The sequence below is a fragment of the Loxodonta africana genome, chromosome 10 (genome assembly GCF_030014295.1).
Source record: "Loxodonta africana isolate mLoxAfr1 chromosome 10, mLoxAfr1.hap2, whole genome shotgun sequence".
NCBI classification, from domain to species: Eukaryota; Metazoa; Chordata; class Mammalia; order Proboscidea; family Elephantidae; genus Loxodonta; species Loxodonta africana.
In genome coordinates, this window is record NC_087351.1 from 13,042,503 (window position 1) to 13,063,139 (window position 20,637).

Below are 20,637 nucleotides of genomic sequence, written 5' to 3' on the forward strand. Positions count from 1 at the left end.
ACACACACAATGCAGAGTACAAACACAGCTAAAAAACAGATTTCCAGAATGTCTGCATCACAGGAACCAAAGGAGGAAAAGTCTTAATTCAAAGAAAAAAATGAAAGGCAGCTGATTCCACGAAAATGTCAGAGAGCAAACATCCTCTTTTTCCCTTCTGCTATTCTAATCTATCATCTGGTAAAAACAGATAAGTACACTTGCTAGAATTGTGTTAAAAAAAATGTGATCACAGGGCCCACATAATTATGAAGCCCCATGCCTGTAGAGCTCAGTTAGTCCAATTTTAGTTTATTTAAAAACTGAATAGATTAACCACTTCAACCCCACTAGGATGGTTATCCACCACCCGTCGTTCAGTCTGTCCTGCTGTGGTGGTTTGTGTGTTGCTATGATGCTGGAAGCTACGCCACCGGTATTTCAAATACCAGCAGGGTAACCAACAGTGGAAAGGTTTCAGCAGAGCTTCCAGGCTAGGAAGAAAGGACTGCTGGTCTACGTCCAAAAATTAGTCAATGAAAACCTAATGGTCACAACAGAATATTGTTCAATATAATGCTGGAAAATAAGATCCCTAGATTAGAAGACACTACAGAATAAACACAACAATGGGCTCAAACATACCACTTATGCAGATGGCACAGGACTGGGCAACATTTCATTCTGTTACACATAAGGTCACCATGCGTCAGAGCCAACTCTATCTAGCAACTGACAATGAAAGAATGGTATCATCAGAAAAACGGAAGTTAACAACCGTTGGCAAGGATGTGGAGAATCTGGAATCCTCCTCCACCACTGGGGGAACGTAAAATAGTGTAGATGCTGTGGAAAACAGTTTGGGGGTTCCTCAAAAGGGTAAACAGAGACTTACCATATGACCCAGCCATTCTCTTCCTAGCCACATACCTAAGAGACTTGAAAGCAGGGACTCAAACAGATGCTTGCACACCAATGTTTGCAGCAGCATTATTCACAATAGCCAAAAGATGAGAACAACCCAAGACTCCATCAACAGATGAATGGATTAACAAAGTATGGTTATCTGTACAATGGAATGTTACTCAGCCATAAAGAGAAATGAAGTTCTGATGTATGCTGTGACATGGATGAAGCTTGAGAACATGATACTAAGTGAAACAGGTCAGATACAATAGAACAAATATTGTTACGATCCCACTTATATGAAATATCTAGAATAGGAAAATACATAGAGATCAACGTTTATTCACAGTTACCAGTAGTGGGTGAGAGGGGGAAATGGGAAGTTATTGCTTAAGGGGTACTGAGTTTCTGGTAAGGATGATAAAAAAAAAAAAAATGGAAATATATAGTAGTGATGGTTGTGCAACATGGTAACATGGTGAGTATACACACACACACATACACATAAATTACCACGATTATTTTTTTTAAGGGTGGACTAAGCCCCCAACAGCATACCCTGAAGCAATGTTTTCCAAAATGCTGAGCAAAAACATGAGATGATTTTAGTGCTCCATAAGTAAACTTTAATAGTTGTATATTTACTATTTATTAATGTATACTAGAAAATGGTATAAAAGACATCAAAACCATGATTTCAAGATTATCACTTTGGAATAGGGTAATGTTTAAAAAGAGTCTATTAAAATATGAAATAAAATAACCCCACATATGATACTCTGAAGGCAAAAATTATGATGGTGGTATGGTCTATGGTAAGCGAATGCTGACAACATCCCATGATACACGGCCTGTTTTGTTTGTTTTTTTCCTTGGTTCTAGGGGTGGCTAGTGCTTTTGTCTCTGCCCTCAGAGTGATTGATTTTTGCTGCCTAGGTTATATACCATACTTATAGGTTAGGACTCAAATGGAAATCCAATTCCCTACACTTTGTATGTCAGTTTTAAGAGCCAGCATACCATTAAACCGTACCAGTCAAGTCTCCAGAGTTTGCTAAACACGTAATTCAACTTATTCTCTATGAAAATCTTTCCCATGCTCCACCAACCCCCAGGAAGGTGGGGGTAGGGAGAGGCTCTATGTAAGGATGCTTCTTGGGCTATATTTTTCTGTCACTAATTCAACTAAATGCACATTTATCTCTGCCTTCCCATCATCCCAGATGACTTTCATAACCATGTGAATTACCAAACCAGTCGTTAAATCTCTAAATTCCTTAAACTCATTATGACCTTCTACTCTACTCCATCTCAACTACCCTGGACCTTACTATGACTGTAGATGCTTGATCTCTAAGGTCATTAATGCAACTCACTGTTCAAATACCTGTCTTCCAGCTTCTTCAGACAACCACAACACTGGACCTCCTCTGACCTCATCAAGAGCACCAATTCATTGATCCCCTACTCTTATCTCCCAATCCATTAGCTCTCTCCAGACTTCTAGCTTGAAGTCCATGGTCTGCCACCTCAGTAACACTTTGGCCAATACCCTTAACTCCCTTGCATCTCTCTTTACTTTGTGGCAGGGTTTCTCACCCTGAGCACTACTGACATTTTAGACCAGACAATTCTTTGCCATGGAGGCTATTCTGTTTATTATAAGATGTTTAGCAGTATCCCTGGCCTCTAGATGCCATGAATACTCCCCCTTGCCATCATGACATCAAAAATGTCTCCTGACATTGCTAAATGTTCCCTGTGGGAGGGGAAGGCAAAACTGTTCAAGGTTGAGAAACATTGCTCTATACCAATGATCATCTCAGCCCTCAAATGAACTCAACCTCTGCCCTCAAAAAGTGATTACTGCTGGGGAAGGCCACACAGGACAGCAGACTAGTAAGTTCAGTTTCACCAATCTTAAACAGGCCCTCTACAGTGCTTAGCAGTCCTGCTACTTTCTCTGGTCAACTTGCCCTATTACTTTCTACAACAAATATCCCAAATCTCCACTTGCCTTAAAACTCCCTACACCATCTCCTTTTCTCTCAGCAGATGACCTCATCCCATAGGACACAGAGAAAATAGAGGCCATCAGGTGAGAATTTCTTCAACTTCCTTTACTAAACATACAAATTTACAGACAGCATCACACACTTCCTCTTACTGTAACTGAGGGGGTATCTTCTCTCTGTCTTCCAAGACATTCCCCTATCAGTGCTTTGGATTGCTTCTACTCTTAACTTCTCAAGATCTTTACCATTATTAACTATCTCTTCTCTTCCTTCTTTATTCAATCTTTTTTTCTTAGCTGGATTTTCCCCATCATGCTCAAGTTTCTCCTTTCTTAACTCTAGCAAAAAAAAACAAAAACACCTTGGCCCCTCATCCTTCAACTATCAGCTTCGTCTCCTCCCCATCAAGGACAAATTTTTCTACTGCAAGCAATTCTTGAAATGCCTGCTACCAAGCAGCTCGGTGCATCAGACATACTATTTTCACAGAGCTGAGGAAACACTGTCAGAAGCTGATAGCGTTCAAAATCCTCTCTCCCAGTTCCCCCCCGCCGCCCCCTTCCCAGGAGAAATAGGAAAAAGCAAACCGATACTCCCTTCTTGTCTTCCTTCCCCAACCTTGGTATCTTTCGGTTTCCTCTACCCTCAGCTGCAATTCTGTAATTCCAAATACCGCTCCACAACACTGAGGTGACTAACGACTAAAGGCGAGAAAAAGGGCAAGGTGAAACAGCACTTTACAGTACACACATATATATATATATTTTTTTTTTTTTTTTCACTATTCCACCCTCATATTAAAAAAAAAAAACTCGCTGCCGCTGAGTCGCTTCCGACTCATTGCGAACCTACAGGACAGGAACTGCCCCACAGAGATTCCAAGGAGCGCCTGGTGGATTCGCCACCTGCCGACTGCTAAGCACTGAACCATTACGCAAGCAGGGTTTCCCAGCCTCGAGTAGGAGCAGTGAATTCGCCCTTTGCCTATCTTTTTCCTCATGCGTCCGCACTAAAGCTGCAAGGTAAGAACGGCCTTTTCCTTGAGAACACTGGCTGAGACCACAACGCCAGTAACTCAGAGTCCTTGAACAACCAATTCGGGACCATCCGATCACTGCGGTCATCACAGTCTACTACTCCCGACCACAGCAACGACGGGGGCAGTTTACCTGCGCTTGGTTTCCAGTCTAGGAAACCGCCGGCCCGTCACCCTTCTGCCGGCCGCCCGACGGTCTCCCGACGCCCCGCGTCCCCGCTCCGGGCCAGGCCTGCCGAGCAAGGGCCAGAGCACACCCTCGCCGCTTAAGCCCTACCCCACTAAGTCTTCCAATGTCACGATATGCTCTTCCTCGTCCGGGTAGGATCACAACCTCCACCGGGCCCGCTCCCTCCGCCCCACTCCTGAGGACTCACCCAACAGCTGCGGCCACTCCTCTCCCGGCCGCCAGCTCCCGCACCCTGGAGCCGACCTATAGCTGCGCCCTTCTTGCGCCTGCGCGCTCCAGAGCCGCGCGCCTGCGCACTTCCCCGCGCCGCGGGCACGCACACACCCCTGCAGCTGCAGCCAATCACGGCACGAGGGGTTTAAACCCCCTTGCCACGGTGGCGCAGAGCCTGGGAACCGACACGGTAACCGGGCAGATGTCAGTCTCGCCCGGGAAGGTGGGACTTGTTGATGCAACATTTACGCTAGGCGCCGTGCTGGATGAACGCTGAGGAAAAGAGGCGAATACTCCCTGCCCTCCAAGGTCTTTTGATCTACCTAGGCTGTTGTAGTTGCCGTAGAGTCGGTTCTGAGATACGGTATAAACAAATTATAGTGTATAGAATACACTGCATGGCACGTAGAAAATCTGAGACAATGTTGGTGCGCAATAAACAAAGCCCTTTATTCTTAGAGCTGTCTGGAAGGGTTCCCGGAGGAAGTGACTTCTGACTCCTGAAGGATAAGTAGGAGTTCCCTCGGATATACTGGAGGGAGGGAGGTAGAGTTATACGGGCCTGAGGGAATGGCATATGCCGAGAAATACATAGTGCCTTCTGGAAATTCTTTGAAGTTCATCTTGGTTAGAAGCTTACAGCTCATCGTATATCCCCGGGTGAAGGGAAAAATAATCTTTAAAATATCAACAATGGCCAGATCTTTGAGGGGCTTGTATTTTGGGACTGGGGAGTCAGCACTTTATTCGAGGGCCACGGAGCGCTATAGAAGCATTTTAAGTGAATGCTATATTTAGCCATTTCTTCCAAAAACGCTTCCAGACGCCTCTAAGAATACAGCAGTCAGGCAAATGAAGAAAAGAGTGTTTAAAAGAAGAGGGAGTAGTCTATTCCTAAGGGTGAAGCTTCAAAAGTGTCTTTTGAATTTAGTAACACAGAAGCCATTGGTGAGCCTAGTGACAGCTGTTTTGTGGAACGATGAGATTGAAAAATAGATTGCAATAGGAAGCTTTGGCCTTGATGGGGAGGAAAAACAGAGCGAGAGAGAAAGAAAGATGATAGTTGAAGGATGAAGAGTCAGGGAGTTTTTGTTTTTCTGTTGGAGTTAAGAAAGGAGAAACTTGAGCATGATAGGGAAAATCCAGCTAAGAAAAAAAGATTGAATAAAGAAGGAAGAGAAGAGATAGTCAATAATGGTAAAGATCTTGGGAAGGTAAGAGTAGAACCAATTCAAAGCACTGAGAGGAGGAATGTCTTGGAAGAGAGAAGTTACAGTAAGAGGAAGTGTGATGCTGTCTGTAAATTTGTATGTTTAGTAAAGGAAGTTGAAGAAATTCTCACCTGATGGCCTCTGTTTTCTCTGTGTAGTAGGGGATGAGGTCATCTGCTGAGAGAAAAGGAGGTGGTGTAGGGAGTTTTAAGGCAAGTGGAGATTTGGGATATTTGTTGTAGAAAGTGATAGGGCAAGTTGACCAGAGAAAGTAGCAGGACTGCTAAGCACTGTAGAGGGCCTGTTTAAGATTGGTGAAACTGAACTTACTAGTCTGCTGTCCTGTGTGGCCTTCCCCAGCAGTAATCACTTTTTGAGGGCAGAGGTTGAATTCATTGAGGGCTGAAATGATCATTGGTGTACAGCAATGTTTCTCAACCTGGAACAATCTTGCCCTCCTCCTCCCCCAGTGAACATTTAGCAATGTCTGGACACATTTTTTGATGTCATGATGACAAGGGGCAGTATTAATGCCAGGGATACTGTTAAGCATCTTACAATAAACAGGATAGCCTCCATGGCAAAGAATTATCTGGTCTAAAATATCAGCAGTGCTCAGGCTGAGAAACCCTGCCACAAAGTAAAGAGAGATGCAACGGAGTTAAGGGTATTGGCCAAAGTGTTACTGAGGTGGCAGACCATGGACTTCAAGCTGTGGAGAGAGCTGATGGGTTGGGAGATAAGAGTAGGGGATCAATGAATTGGTGCTCTTGATGAGGTCAGAGGAGGTCCAGTGTTGTGGTTGTCTGAAGAAGCTGGAAGACAGGTATTTGAACAGTAAGTTGCATGGATGACTTTGGAGATGAAGCATCTGTAGTGATAGCAAGGCCAAGAGTAGTTGAAAGGGAGCAGGGTAAAAAAAAAAAAACCCGTTGCCATCGAGTCGATTCGGACTCATTGCAACCCTATAGGACAGAGTAGAACTGGCCCACAGAGTTTCCAAGGAGTGCCTGGTGGATTTGAACTGCCAACATTTGGGTCAGCAGTTGTAGCTCTTAACCACTACACCACCAGGGTTTCCATGGAGTAGAGTAGAAGGTTAGAATTTGGAAATTTAACGACTGGGTTGATCATTTACATGGATGTGGAAGTCATCCAGGATGATGGCAAGGCAGAGATAAATGTGCATTTAATTGAAATGAATTAGTGATGGAAAAATATAACCTAAGAAGCACTCTTACATAGAGTCTCCCGCCACCCCTACCTTCCTGGGGGTGGGTGGAGCATGGGAAAGACTTTTCATGCAGAATAAGTTGAATTAAAAAGTTACAAACTCTGGAGACTTGACTGGTCAGTTTAATAGTACGCTGGCTCTTACAACTGACATAGAAAGTTTAGGGAAATGGATTTCCATTTAAGTCCTAACCTGTAAGTATGGTATAGTGTCATGGATTGAATTGTGTCCCCCCCAAATATCTGTTAACTTAGCTGGGCCATGATTCTCAGTATTGTATGATTGTCCACCATTTTATGTGATTGTCCCATATGTTGTAAATCCTATCACTATAATGTAATAAGATGGGTTAGCGCCAACTGTATTGATGAGGTCTACGAGATTAGGTAGTGTCTTAAGCCAATCTCTTTTGAGGTATAAAAGAGAGAAACAAGCAGAGAGACATGGGGACCTCATACCACCAAGAAAGCAGGGCCAGGAGTGGTGTGCGTCCTTTGGACCTGAGGTTCCTGTGCTAAAATTCTCCCAGACCAAGGGAAGATTGATTACAAGGACCTTCCCCCAGAGCCAACAGAGAAAGCCACCTCCTGGAGCTGATGCCCTGAATTTGGACTTGTAGCCTACTAGACTGTAAGAGAATAAATTTCTCTTTGTTAAAGTCATCCACTTGTGGTGTTTCTGTTACAGCAGCACTAGATGACTAAGACATATAGTATATAACCTAGGCAGCAAAAAACGATCACCCTCAGGATAGAGACAAAAGCACTAGCTACCCCTTTCAGTGATGAAAATATTTACTTTTCGTCTAGTGCAATGGTTCTCAACCAAAGGCTATTTTGCACCACCACCACCCCCCCCCCGCCGCCCCGAGACATTTGGCAATGCCGAAAGACACTTTTGATTGTCAGAGCTTAGGGGAGGGGAAACTGCATGGAGTGGCCTCGGATGTTGGTTAACATCCTACAATGCACAGGACAGCCCCTCACAACAAAAAATTGACCGGTCCAAAATGTCAGTGCCAAGTTTGAGAAGTTTTGACCCAGGGTTACCTTGATGTTCACCAGTTAGGACCTTGGTCTTCTACAGGTTTATCTTTAGAGTATGGCCCTGAGCTTATTGGGTAATGTGGCCCTTCCATTGCATGCCTTTAAAGGAGAGTAGAATGAGCAGCTACCCCAGTTCTTGACTGTTTCAAGGACTTGTGATGTCACAAATACAGAATTGGAAGTTTCCTAAACTTCTAGAAGCAATCTGGCTTTACACATAGGTAGAGGCATTGAAGGTCTTGTTAAACGGATATTATAAGTTCAACAATATAGGTAGAGTAACACTTCACGTCATTATCAACTTTAATATAACTTGGTTTATCTGACTAGTTTAAGTCACTAAAATAGGATCCTGAGGGTTAAGGTATGAGGTAAGGTCAATAATAAAGTTACTTTGTATATGAATAATATAATCATTAGTATGAGTATTAGAATGTGTGTTCTGTGACAGGCACTTGACCTCTCATTTAATCCTAGCAATACTCTGAGAGATGGGATATCATTATCATAATATTAACTCAGAGAAAACTGAGGTTCCAAGAAAACGTGGAATTTGCCTAAAGTCACAATAGCTGGGTTAAGATTTGAAGTCAGGTCTTATCTGTTCCAAAGCCCACGCACCTTCATTAAGCTTCAAAGAGTTTTGGAAGGAAGTAGTGAGTGGTTTAGCGCAACAGCTGCCACGCCTAAATGAGTTGAGGATTTAAGAAAAGAATAAGAGCGAGAGGAGGCCCGGAAAGAACAAGAAGAAAAAAGCGACAGGCGGGGGGCGGTGGGCTGGTCACAGCAACGTCCAGTGGCAGTGGACCGACTGTTCCGCAAATCGGGAGAGTCTTCGGTCTTCTCCCACTCTTTCCGAGTAAAGCCGCTTTCTTCCTCCGTGTCCGTTGTTCACGCTCGTGTGTTCAAATAAAGCTACATTATTGAGAAAGGCAAACCGCAAAGGAAAAAAAAAAGAGCGCCACGGCGGGTGTGCGCCTGCGCGGTGGCGGCGGCTGTGCCCGGCGGGGAGCGGGTCCGGAGCGGGCCGCCGGACCCAAAACTGGGGAAGGGGTCCGGGGGGGTCGGAGAGCTCCCTTGCCGGGGCCTCGGCGGCGCGATGGAGTAAGAGGGATCGTCTGTGAGTGTGAGTATCGGGGAGCCCGGCTGCGCTGAGGCGTATCGGAGCCCGAGGGTCCTGGTGGTCCACCCTTCGGGGGGTCGTGGGGCTGCACGAGGGGCCGGGGGTCTGCTCCTGCCGGCCGCGGAGCGGGGCAGCCCTGTGGTCCCCCTTCCCAGCCCACGCGGGCTTTTCGTAGGCGGTGCTTCTGGCTTCGGGGTACAGATTCTCGCGGGGGCGTTTCGGCTCAGCTTCCAGCCCCAGCAGGAAGGGTGGCTCCAAAGCTTTGCCCTTTAGGGGAGGTCGCTGAACTCCTTCGGCTCCTGGTCGGGCTGGAACCCCATACACCCTGGTGCTTTAAGGCCTGCGGGTGTCAGGCCAGGGACACCTTTCGACTTCTCATGACTGACAGTCTCGTTCCTTTTCCTCCTTCCGTCTTCTTTGTGGAATGCGTCTTAATAATAGCTACTAATTCTGGAGCGCTTACTATTTGTCCATGTAATATTTAGACTGAATCTCGGTGCATATTTATGGTGAGGAAATGCTTCATACCCCCTCCCCTTCAATCTGTTCAGTGTAATCATCTTTGAGAGTAAGATTAAGCTATCCTATGGGGGAGTTTGAGATTTCCATGGCTCTTAGCAACTTGAGACTGCATGTTAAGGAAATTTCTTTAAATGAGTACTTTGTTCACCATAGTGGTTTATACCGAATTTATTCAAACCACAAGTAACTGTTTAGGATTTACAAAGAGCCTAGTACTGTTCTAAACTCAACAGGAAATCTTAAAATTCGTTTCAGGCCTGCTCTCAAGTTTGCCGGTGAATGAAAACAGTGGAAGGCAGTATTCAGATTCAGCTAGGATGTATATAGCACCTGTTCCTTGTGTTCCAGGCACTCTCAGGACTGTCACAAAAAATTTTGTAATGGAAGGTGGTTTTTCGCAGCACATTTCAGATGAGGTCACTGAGAGTATGGTGAAGCTCACCTAGCTCTAGAGTTAGTGATAAAATTCAGGCAGTGTCATGCCCAAGAATAACTGGTGATGTAGTGGTTAAGAGCTACACCTGCTAACCAGAAGGTCGTCAGTTCGAACCCACCAGCCCCTCCTTGGAAACCCTATGGGCGGTTCTACTCTGTCCTATAAGGTCACTATGAGTCGGAATAGACTTGACAACGATGGGTTTTTTTGGTATGATACCAAAGCTCGTTGTTTTCTTGTTAATGCCAAGTTAAATAAGTTAGGTGTTCTAAGCCCTTGTGTTGGGACGCAAACTGCATTGCTGTTACAGTTTTTAGTTTTAACTATTGAGACTAGAAAATGGTTATGTTGGGTTGGCTCTCACTCATAGCGACACCATGTACAACAGAACAAAATGTTGCCTAGTTCTGCACCATCTTCAGATTGTTGGTATGCTCAAGTCCGTTGTTGCGGCCACTGTATATTTTGAGTGCCTTCTAACCTAGAGTACTCATCTTCCAGCACTATATCAGATAAAATTGTTGAAAGTAGCCAGGCCTTTCTTACTAGTCTGGCTTAATCTGGAGATGGTAGGAGTGTTGAGTTAGATTAAAGGTACTTGCTATATGGTTTTTGAAGGGAACTTCAAAACGGCCTGGAAGAGGTAGAGGGTAAGAAACTAGTCTGGTCCAGCTAGTTCACAAGTAACTGCTTTGATTTGAAGGAAGGTGTTTTAAAAGGAAAAACTGAAATGGTGATTATTGTACATCTAGGGTAGGGCACTGGTAGTCTAAAGGCTGCTGTACGGGAGAGGCAGGGAACAGTGGTAGCTTCTAGCTGACTTGGTCCTGGGACATGGAATAGCTCAGTGGCAAGTATACATTATCATGTATTTTGTAATTGGAGTACTTTAGTGGGAAGTTTAAGATTAATTTGTGTACTGGTGATAAGAGCACGTAGGCAGCTAGGTTACCTATGAATACTCCAATTGCCTTCCAGCATTTCGAATCTCTAATTGAAACTTTACAGTGAATTTTTTTTTCTCCTTTTTTTAAATCTGAAAGAGGATATTAAGAAATGTTCCTTAAATGTCCACCAGTAGGAGGCTGATTAAATAAATCACGCATCCGTTAGAAAGGACGCAGAAGCTCCACGTATGCTAATTGAGACCTCCAAACCAAGCCAAAACCAAACCCGTTGTTGTGGAGGCGATTCCCACTCACAGGGACCCTGTAGGTCAGAGTGAACTGCCCCAGAGAGTTTCCAGGGAGCACCTAGTGTATTTGAACTGCCGACCTTTTGGTTAGCAGCTGAACTCTTAACCACTGTATCACCGGGGTCCCAATTGTGACTTCCAAGATATATCAGATGAAAAGAACAAGGTGCAAAAGAAGGTGAGCATTTTGCAACCATTTGTGGTTTTTTAAGAACTGTATGTATTTGCATATATATGAATAAAATATCTCTGGGAGAGTACAGAGAAACTGGGAACTGGAGCTGGAGGTGGTGTACGAGGTAGCTGGGGAGCAGGATGGGAAGGGAATAATTTTTTCCCAATAAGCTTTTTATTATGAAAAATTTCAAACATCCAGAAAGGTAGAGATATTAGTATATTGAACTGTAAATCTGTCATTCAAATTTTAATATCTGTTAATATTTTGCCATATTTGCTTTTTCTTGACATTTCACCCGTAAATACTTTAACCATGTTTCTACTGAAAAAAAAAAATTTTTTTTTCTGAATAATCCTCATATCATTATCACACTTAACAATAATAATTCCTATAAAGGAATGTTTTAATGAAAACAAAAAACCAAACCTGTTGCCATCGAGTCTATTCTGACTCATAGCAAACCTATAGGACAGAGGAGAACTGCCACATAGGGTTTCCAAGGAGGGACTGGTAGATTTGAACTGCTTACCTTTTGGTTAGCAACTGAGCTGTGAACCACTGCACCACCAGCTTTCCATATTATCTAATACCGGATCCTTATTAAAGTTCCTCCTAAATTAACCCCCCCCTTATTTTTTTTTTTTTTTACAATTACAGTAGTTTCTTTGAACCAACTTCCATTCAGAGTCCACACATTACCTTTGATCCATCTCTTCAAGTTTCTTCTAACCTAGAACATTACCCTTCTCTCACTCTTTTTTCTCCAGTGGCTTGAAGAGACCTGGTCAGTGATCTGATTTATTTGACTGATTCCTGGCAATATCATTTAAAGTGGTTACTACAAATTGGAGCTTCAAGCTAAACACTGATTGGATCAGGTTAAACACTTTGGGGATGATATGTACTCTAGTGACCCCACTATTAGTGATGCTAAGGTTGACTAGTGAGTTCAGGTGGCGAGCCCGAGCCCCCCATTATAAAATGCATGCCCCTTGAAACCAGGTGTCAGCACTCTTTACCTTGTAAATTTTAAAACAACTACTGTTACCTATTCAAAGCATAATTACCTTCAAAAAGAAAAAGTTTACTGCAAGAAATTGCTTTTCTTTTCTTTTTTACTGAATCCCTGACAACTAGGTGACCATATTCTGGTTTTATAGAGGAGGAATCTGAAGTTCAGAGAGATTAAAATTTACTCAAGGTGGTAGACCCATGAAGTATTTTTGTCTAATCCCAAAGCCCGTACTCTTTCCACTGAACTTTGTAAGCCGTAAACTGGTGTATGAATGTGACGTTGTTATTACTCAGCGGTTATGTTACTGGAACCTTCTTTGTATTTTTGGGCAGTAATCAGTATGAGATTATGATTTGGGGAGTATTAGAAAAAGCAGGATACATTTGTGTAGCATAGTAGTCTGTGGCGAGTTGTTAAGAAAGTTCAGAATATATGAAAGTCAAACCTCTTGATTTCTGGAATTCCAAAAAAGTTCCATACATGTAGCCATTATGGCCTAAAATCTACTACGTTTACAAAAATATTAGAGGTTTAATTTTTTTTTTTATTTAAAACGTTTAACACGATAATATGTGTATATTGCTTAAATTTTTAGGAAAGTTTACAAAAAGACCTACAGTGAAAAATTCATCCCAGACCCCAAGTTCTCCTACTCCCAGAGGCAGTGACTGTTACCAGGTTCTTGAGTATCCCTCTAGAGGTACTCTACATGCGTATACGTTGTCAGAGTAAATGCTGACGTTCATGTAAATACGAGTATCCTAGCAGCATAACCTAAAATATACTGTTGAAAGTTATACTCCAGTTTTTTTTTAAAGATTCTTACCCATTGTCTATTCAAAAAATCTTTAATTTGCATTCATTTATTCAACAAATATTAAATACCTATTTTATACCAGATGGTATGCCAGGCAATGGGAATAAAATGATGAACAGGACAAACAGACATTCCCGCCTTCCATCATAGAACTTAGTCTGTTGGAGGAGGCAGCTGTTAAGCAGGTAATTACATTAAAAATTAAATATAGCAAAGATTTAGTGAGTACCTAAACCAAAACCAAACTCACTGCTGTCGAGTCAATTCCAATTCATAGTGACCTTATCGGACAGAATAGAGCTGTCCCATAGGGCTTCCACGGAGGAGGATTTCCAAGCCAAGCTCTTAACCACTGCGCCACCAGGACTGCAGTGAGTACCTACTATTTGCAAAACACCTTATATGAATTTTTTCATCTATTCTTCACAACAATCCTGTATTGATACCAAAATCCAAACCAAACCCGTTGCTATCGAGCTGATTCCGACTCATAAAAAAATAGTGACTCTATATTCATACTATTCTTATTTTATACATGTGGAAACTGAGGCACAAAAGATGAAATTATTTGCTCAAGATCATACAACTCTTGACTGATAGAGCCAGGTTTCAAACACAGGCAGCCATACTTCAGAGTCCTTGCTGTTAGCCCGTACTCTTAATTGAGTGGTTTCAGTGAGTTTGAGGTTATCCCCTAGAAATGTTTGGAAATTTGTGGGGATGGTTGTGGTTTCGCAATGACTGGGAGGATAGCACTGACATTTACTGGATGAAGGCCAGGGGTGTTAGACTTGCAAGGATTGTTCCTGTACAGTAAAAAAAGTTCCACAGCTTTTGTCATTTTGGAATGTCCCAGAGGACCTTCACGTGGGTGAGAAATCTGTTTGTATTTATTTGCAGCTAGAACCAAATTTGTTTTACATGTAAATGCAGTATTTTTTTTTTTTTTTACACAGAGCATAGTTGCCATGTAAATCAAGAAAGGGTACTTAGTTAAGAAACTATCAAGAGTTGGTCTATTTCAGAAAATCATATCACAGATGGTAGTACTATTCATGGTGTTTTGATTAACAATGTAACATACTTTTGTCAGTACGCATTTGTACTTGTCACATTCATACTAATTGCAAGTATAGGAATGGCTTTTTATGTCTTCTATTATGGTCATGCCCAAACATTTATATGCTGAAATACCTATTTTATGATAAATTATTTTTCTTTCATTTTTTTATTATAGTTAGTACATTATATTGATATTTTAAACTTTCCATGTGTTAAGTATGCTACAGTAGCTCTGAATTTCATTTCAGAGATGATGAGGTACTACAAAATATTTATAATAAAAAGAAGATATAAGAAACAGTATCTATGAAGAAAAAAATTACTGTGGTGATGTTGAGGAAGCTGGTTAATGGGTACACTGAGGATTGTTATATAATAATTCCTGTATTTTTATGTATGATGAAAATTTCCATAATAAAACATTTTAGTGGAAAATAGGAAGATATTGGGTCTGATATGGTTGAGAACTACTATTCTACTTCCTACCTCGATATAGTCACAAAAAAACCAAACCCATTGCTATCGAGTCAATTCTGATTCATAGCAACCCTATAAAAAAGTAAAAAAAACTTTCTTTTCTTTTTTTTTTTTACTGTTTTTATAGGGGACAGAGTAAAACTGCCCCTAGGGTTTCCCAGAAGCAGCTGGTGGATTCGAACTGTCGACCTTTTTTGGTTAGCAGCTGAGCTCTTAACCACTGAGCCACCAGGGCTCCAGATACAGTTACAGCTGTGATAAATGCTAAAGAAATACAGTATTTTAGGAGAGTAGTGCACAGTGAGGTAGTATGACCTAGTCTCAGAAACCAGGGAATACTTCCCAGGCAGCTGGCAGCTGACATGGGAAGGATGAGTAGTTAACTAGATGAAGAGGAATAAGAGTATCCCAGGGAGAGGGACCAGCATATGAAATACTCCTAAGGTGGGAGGGGAGCATGGTAGGTGTGAAGAACTAAAAATGTTGTTTTGACTGAAGCCCAGAGACCTAGGGGGAAAGTAGCTCGAACCTATATAGTACACATTTCCTAAGGGTCATTGTCATTGAGATGGTTGCCACTGAGATGGTTTCAGCTCATGGTGACCCTATGTCTAAGCCCTGTTAAATGTTTTCGATTGTATCTTAAATAATTGGTTGCCACTGAAGTACCTTAAAAGTAAGAGACTAAGGCATAAAACATCAGCATATGCAGCAATGGTTTTTTCAGTGTATGGCTGAGATGATGATGACGTTGTTAGGTACTGCTAATCAAACTTGACTCATAGTGATCCCATGTTTAGATAAAATTGAAGTACCCTGGAATGCTCAATCACCTCACTGAAGGGCAGTTGTCCTTCGAGAGTCACCCAGACCCCAGGCAACATTGTCACTAAACCTGTAGTCTCCCACTCTACCACAAGGGTGAGAGACATGTTTTCTTTCATCTAGTCCAACTGCTTGAGCATTGCCTGGAGCCATCAGACAGGCCGGAGGCTCTCAAAAGTATAAACATGGGAGTCTGGTTCTGGTAATGGCTGAGTAAGCTCCTAATGGCAGACTCTCCTGCAAATAAGTATAAAGTCTGGACAGAAATACATAAAACAACTACTAGAAGTCACTGGAGAGTCAGCAGATTCTGGAGAGAAATTAACACAAGCATGGAACTACATGGGATGATTTTCTGTTTTTGTGGCTTCTAACTTGAGGGCAGACCCCAGTCTCTGCCATGTTGTTGTTGTTGTTAGGTGCCGTCGAGTCAGTTCTGACTCATAGCAATCCTATAGGACAGAGTAGAATTGCCCCATAGAGTTTCCAAGGAGTGGCTGGTGGATTTGAACTGCTGACTTTTTGGTTAGCAGCCAAGTTTTTAACACTATGCCACCAGGGCTCCATGTAGGTGACATGTAGAGTGTCTAAAATTCTGATAGTAAACCTGTGTCCTGAAGAACCAGAAGATAAGGCTGTAGGCAACCACCGCCTTTGGAAAGTAAGAGGGAAATCCTGGAAAGTAGATAAGGAGAGAAGAATCAAATTTGGTGTATAAACTCTGCCCAAATCTCTGGCAGACTGCGGAACTATGCGTGTATGGAGCAGGCTCCAAGCAGCCCAGCTAAGGATACAAGAACTGAATTGATGTTTTAGCTGCTATGCAAGAGATAGAGATTGCAGCTTGAGTAAACCAAGTTAATAACTACTAAATCAAAATAAATAAAAATCAACACTCTCTGGAGGAATATAAAGAAATCTAGAGTCTCAAGGAGGCGGGACCAAGATGGTGGAGTAGTCAGGTATTTCCTGTGGTCCCTATTAGAACAAAGACCCGAAAAAACAAGTAAATTGATTATATACGACCATCTAGGAGCCCCGAACATCAAAGGCAAAGCTGAGGAATTGGACTGAGCAGTGGGGGAGGGACAGATGGTTCAGAAGCAAGAAAGAGTTGCCAGACTTCATCCACCAGAAACCGGCACCCTGCAGGTGGGATCAGCTAGTGTGTGCGGTGAGGTAAGCAGTGGCGCTACAGATGTCCTTTCCATAGCGGGACAGACTGAGCAGCAAAGAGTCTGCTCAGTCATCCAGAACCAGCGAGAAGTGGTGCTCAGTCAGCAAAAGATAAGTACATTCGTCTAAGCTACTGTGTGGAGCAGAAAAACACCCTGTTTAGGAAGAACCTCTTTCCCATTTACCTGCGCCCTTACCTGCCCTACACCGGGTTGGGCCAGCTTCAGTGATTGTCATGTCCCCTGGGCCAGAAGTAGGACCCATCACGTGCCCTGAGCCATTCTCCAGGCTTTGGAGAGGGAACAAATTAACAAACAGGAAAAAATAATCTGCCAGCTCCCCTAAGCTGGGAACTCAGGGAAGGCACAGCACCTTTGCCCAGGCACAGGCATAAGTGGTCCGCAGACTTTGAATGCCTTTTACTCCTGCATAGCCGTATGTGGGCTCATTTCAACAGCATAGGTCCCCATTAGCACAGAACAACAGGGTATATACCTGAAGCCTGTTTTCAACTCTATCAGTTATAAGGGGGAGTGACAGGCTCATGACATTTGACACCACCCTGCCCATTAAGCACTGTCCCCACCTACCCACATCAGGGGCCATAGGACCGGTGGCTCCACCCCTGACTTCTAGCCACCCACAACAGAGGTCCAAGAATAAGTGATGCCTCCCAGTCCTTACAGCCAACAGTATTGGGTGCCCATAGTCTGGCTGCAAAACCCACCCACCTACATGTTCTAGGGAAAAGGGATACACTTTCCTCCCAGATGTTCAGGGGCAGCTGTCAGCCCCCTGTACTGCTCAGCGCATGACCTCCTTCTGAAGCCAAATACCAGTGGCTACTCCAATCACCACTGCCTGTCTAGGACTGGAGATGAGAGACTACACCGCACACTTGGTGACCAACTACCTGGACACCTGAGCCGAATCCACACAAGAAAAGGAAATAGACTCCTGGGCTCACATACCTAGTAACAGCTCTAACCACCTTGGTGACAGGATGCGAGAGCTTCAAAGATGCCAATAATCAAACTAGCTCAAACAACCAGCCTATTTGGGTATATCAAAATGAAACAAGAAGCTAGGACACAGTAAGCAAACATAAAATAATATACCTTATTGATGGCTCAGAGACAACAGTCAACATCACATTGCATAAAGAGACAGGTTGTGATGGCTTCAGCAAGCACCCAAAACAAAGAGGAAACTTTCTGGACTAAGAGAACTTTTTGGAAATACCAGAGGTAGAATTCAAAAGATTAATATACAGAGCTCTTCAAGAGATCAGGCAAAATGTAGAACAAGCCAAGGAATACACCGATAAAACAATACAGGAACTTAAGAAGGTTATACAAGACCATAATGAAAAATTTAACAAGCTGCAAGAATCTATAGAGAGACAGCAACAGAAATACAAACAAAACCAGAAATCCAAAAGATAATAAAATTTCAGAGTTAGACAACTCAATAAAAAGTCATAGGGGCAGAATTGAGGCAATGGAAATCAGAGTTAGTGAGATTGAAGGTAAAGCACTTGACACTAATTTGAGGAAAAACCAGATAATTAAAAAAAATGAAGAAACTCAAAGAATTATGTGGGACTTTTATCAAGAGGAATAACCTACAAGTGATTGGAGTACCAGAACAGGGGGGATAAAAGCAAGTACAGAGAGAATTGTTGAAGATTTGTTGGCAGAAAACTTCCCTGATACCATGAAAGAGAAGATAGCTATCCATGAAGCTCATTGAACCCCACACAAGGTAGATCCCAAAATAAAGTCACCCCCCCCAAAAAAAAAACCCAAACTTGTTGGCCATCAAGTCAATTCCAACACATAACAACCCTATAGGACAGAGTAGAGCTGCTCCATAAGTTTCCAAGGAGCACCTGGTGGATTCAAACTGCCAACCTTTTGGTTAGCAGCCATAGCACTTAACCACTATGCCACAAGGGTTTCCAAACTCACCAAGACATATAATCAAACTTGCCAAAATCAAAGATAAAGAGAAGATTTTAAGAGCAGCTAGGGATAAACATTTTGACAATGAATGGTGTTGTATTCATCATCAGAAAGAACGTTTCAAGATTTATCTCGAAGTACAGTGCTGTCAGTGATAAGATAATATCCATACACTTCCAAGGAAGACCAGTTAATACGGCCGTTATTCAAATTTATGCACCAACCAATAAGGCCAAAGATGAAGAAATCGAAGATTTTTACTAACTTATACAGTCTGAAATTGATCAGATGTGCAATCAGGATGCACTGATAATCACTGGCGATTGAAACGCGAAAGTTGGAAACGAAGAAGGATTGGTAGTTGGAAAACATGGCCTTGGTGATAGAAATGATGCTAGAGATCGAATGATAGAATTTTGCAAGACCAGTGACTTCTTCATTGCAAATACCTTTTTTTTCACCAACATATGAGCAGTGACTATACATGTGGACCTTGCCAGGTGGAATACACAGGAATCACATTGACTGCACCTGTGGGAAAAGACAATGGAAAAGCTCAATATCATCAGCGAGAACAAGGCCAGGGGCTCCGACTGCAGATCAGACCATCTTTCTCATAATGCAAGTTCAAGCTGAAACTGAAGAAAATTAGAACAAGTCAACGAGATCCAAAGTATGTCCTTGAGTATATCCCATCTGAATTTAGAGACCATCTCAAAAACAGATTGGACACTTCGAACACTAATGACCAAAGACCAGACAAGTTATGGAATGACATCAAAGACATCATACACAGAGAACGCAAGAGGTCATTAAAAAGAAAGAAAAGATCTAAATGGATATCAGAAGGGACTCTGAAACTTGAATGTCAAGTAGCTAAGGCAAAAAGAAAAAATGATGAAGTAAAAGAGCTGCACAGAAGATTTCAAAGGGTGGCTTGAGAAGACAAACTATTATGATGAGATGTGTAAAGAGCTGGAGATAGAAAACCAAAAGGGAAGAACATGCCCAGCATTTCTCAAGCTGAAAGAACTGAAGAGAAAATTCAAGCCTCGAGTTGCAGTACTGAAGGATTCTATGGGGAAAATATTAAATGACACAGGAAGCATCAAAAGGAGGTTGAAGGAATACACAGAGTGATTATACCAAAAAGAATTGGTCAGCATTCAGCCATTTCAGGAAGAAACATATGGTCAGGAACCTATGGTCTTGAAGGAAAAAGTCCAAGCTGCACTGAAGGCATTGGCGAAAAACAAGGCTCCAGGGACTGATGGAATACTAATGGAGATGTTTCAACAAATGGATGCAGCACTGGAAGTGCTCAGTCATCTATGACAGGAAATTTGGAAGACAGCTACCTGGCCAACCAACTGAAAGAGATCCATATTTATGCCTGCTCCCAAGACAGATGGTCCAACTGAATGTGGAAATTATTGAACAATATCATTAATATCACATGCAAGCAAAATTTTGCTGAAGATCATTCAAAAGTGGCTGCAGCAGTATATTGACAGGGAACTGCCAGAAATTCAAGCTAGGTTTAGAAGAGGACATAGAACCAGGGATATCACTGCTGATGTCAGATGGATCCTGGCTGAAAGCAGAGAACACCAGGAAGAATGTTTACCTGTGTTTTATTTACTATGCTAAGAGATTCAACTGTGTGGGTGTAACAAATTATGTGAAACATTGTGGAGGATGGGAATTCCTGAACACTTGTTTGTGCTCATGAGGAATCTGTACATGGATCAAGAGGCAGTTATTCAAACAGAACAATGGGATACTGCATGGTTTAAAGTCAGGAAAGGTGTGTGTCAACGTTTTATCCTTTTACCATACCTATTCAATCTGTATGCTGAGCAAATATAATCCAAGAAGCTGGACTGTATGAAGAACAGGATGTCAGGATTGGAGGAAGACTCATTCACAACATGCGTTACGCAAATCACATAACCTTGCTTGCTGAAGGTGAAGATTTGAAGCACTTATTGATGAAGATCAAAGACCACAACCTTCA

The 20,637-nt window shown here is 42.5% G+C and overlaps 2 protein-coding genes across 11 annotated transcripts in view; one reads left to right on the top strand and one right to left on the bottom strand.

Moving 5' to 3' along the window:
* SNAP23 (synaptosome associated protein 23) overlaps positions 1-4,408 on the bottom strand; it is a 36,621-nt gene extending 32,213 nt beyond the window's left edge. Inside the window, exon 1 of one of the 3 annotated variants that reach the window (XM_003418679.4) lies at positions 4,314-4,408. The gene's annotated coding sequence lies outside the window, so the exon portion shown is untranslated. Of the gene's footprint in view, positions 1-4,069; positions 4,193-4,313 lie in introns of those variants that run through there. The other 2 variants (XM_023558731.2, XM_023558730.2) reach the window with 2 other exon arrangements.
* A 4,405-nt stretch (positions 4,409-8,813) lies between these two features.
* The window catches only part of ZNF106 (zinc finger protein 106), a 97,342-nt gene continuing 85,518 nt past the window's right edge, over positions 8,814-20,637 (top strand). For 6 of the 8 annotated variants that reach the window (XM_023558718.2, XM_023558725.2, XM_023558729.2 and 3 more), the window contains exon 1: positions 8,814-8,956. The gene's annotated coding sequence lies outside the window, so the exon portion shown is untranslated. The remainder of the gene's footprint in view (positions 8,957-20,637) is intronic. The other 2 variants (XM_023558727.2, XM_010598374.3) reach the window with 1 other exon arrangement.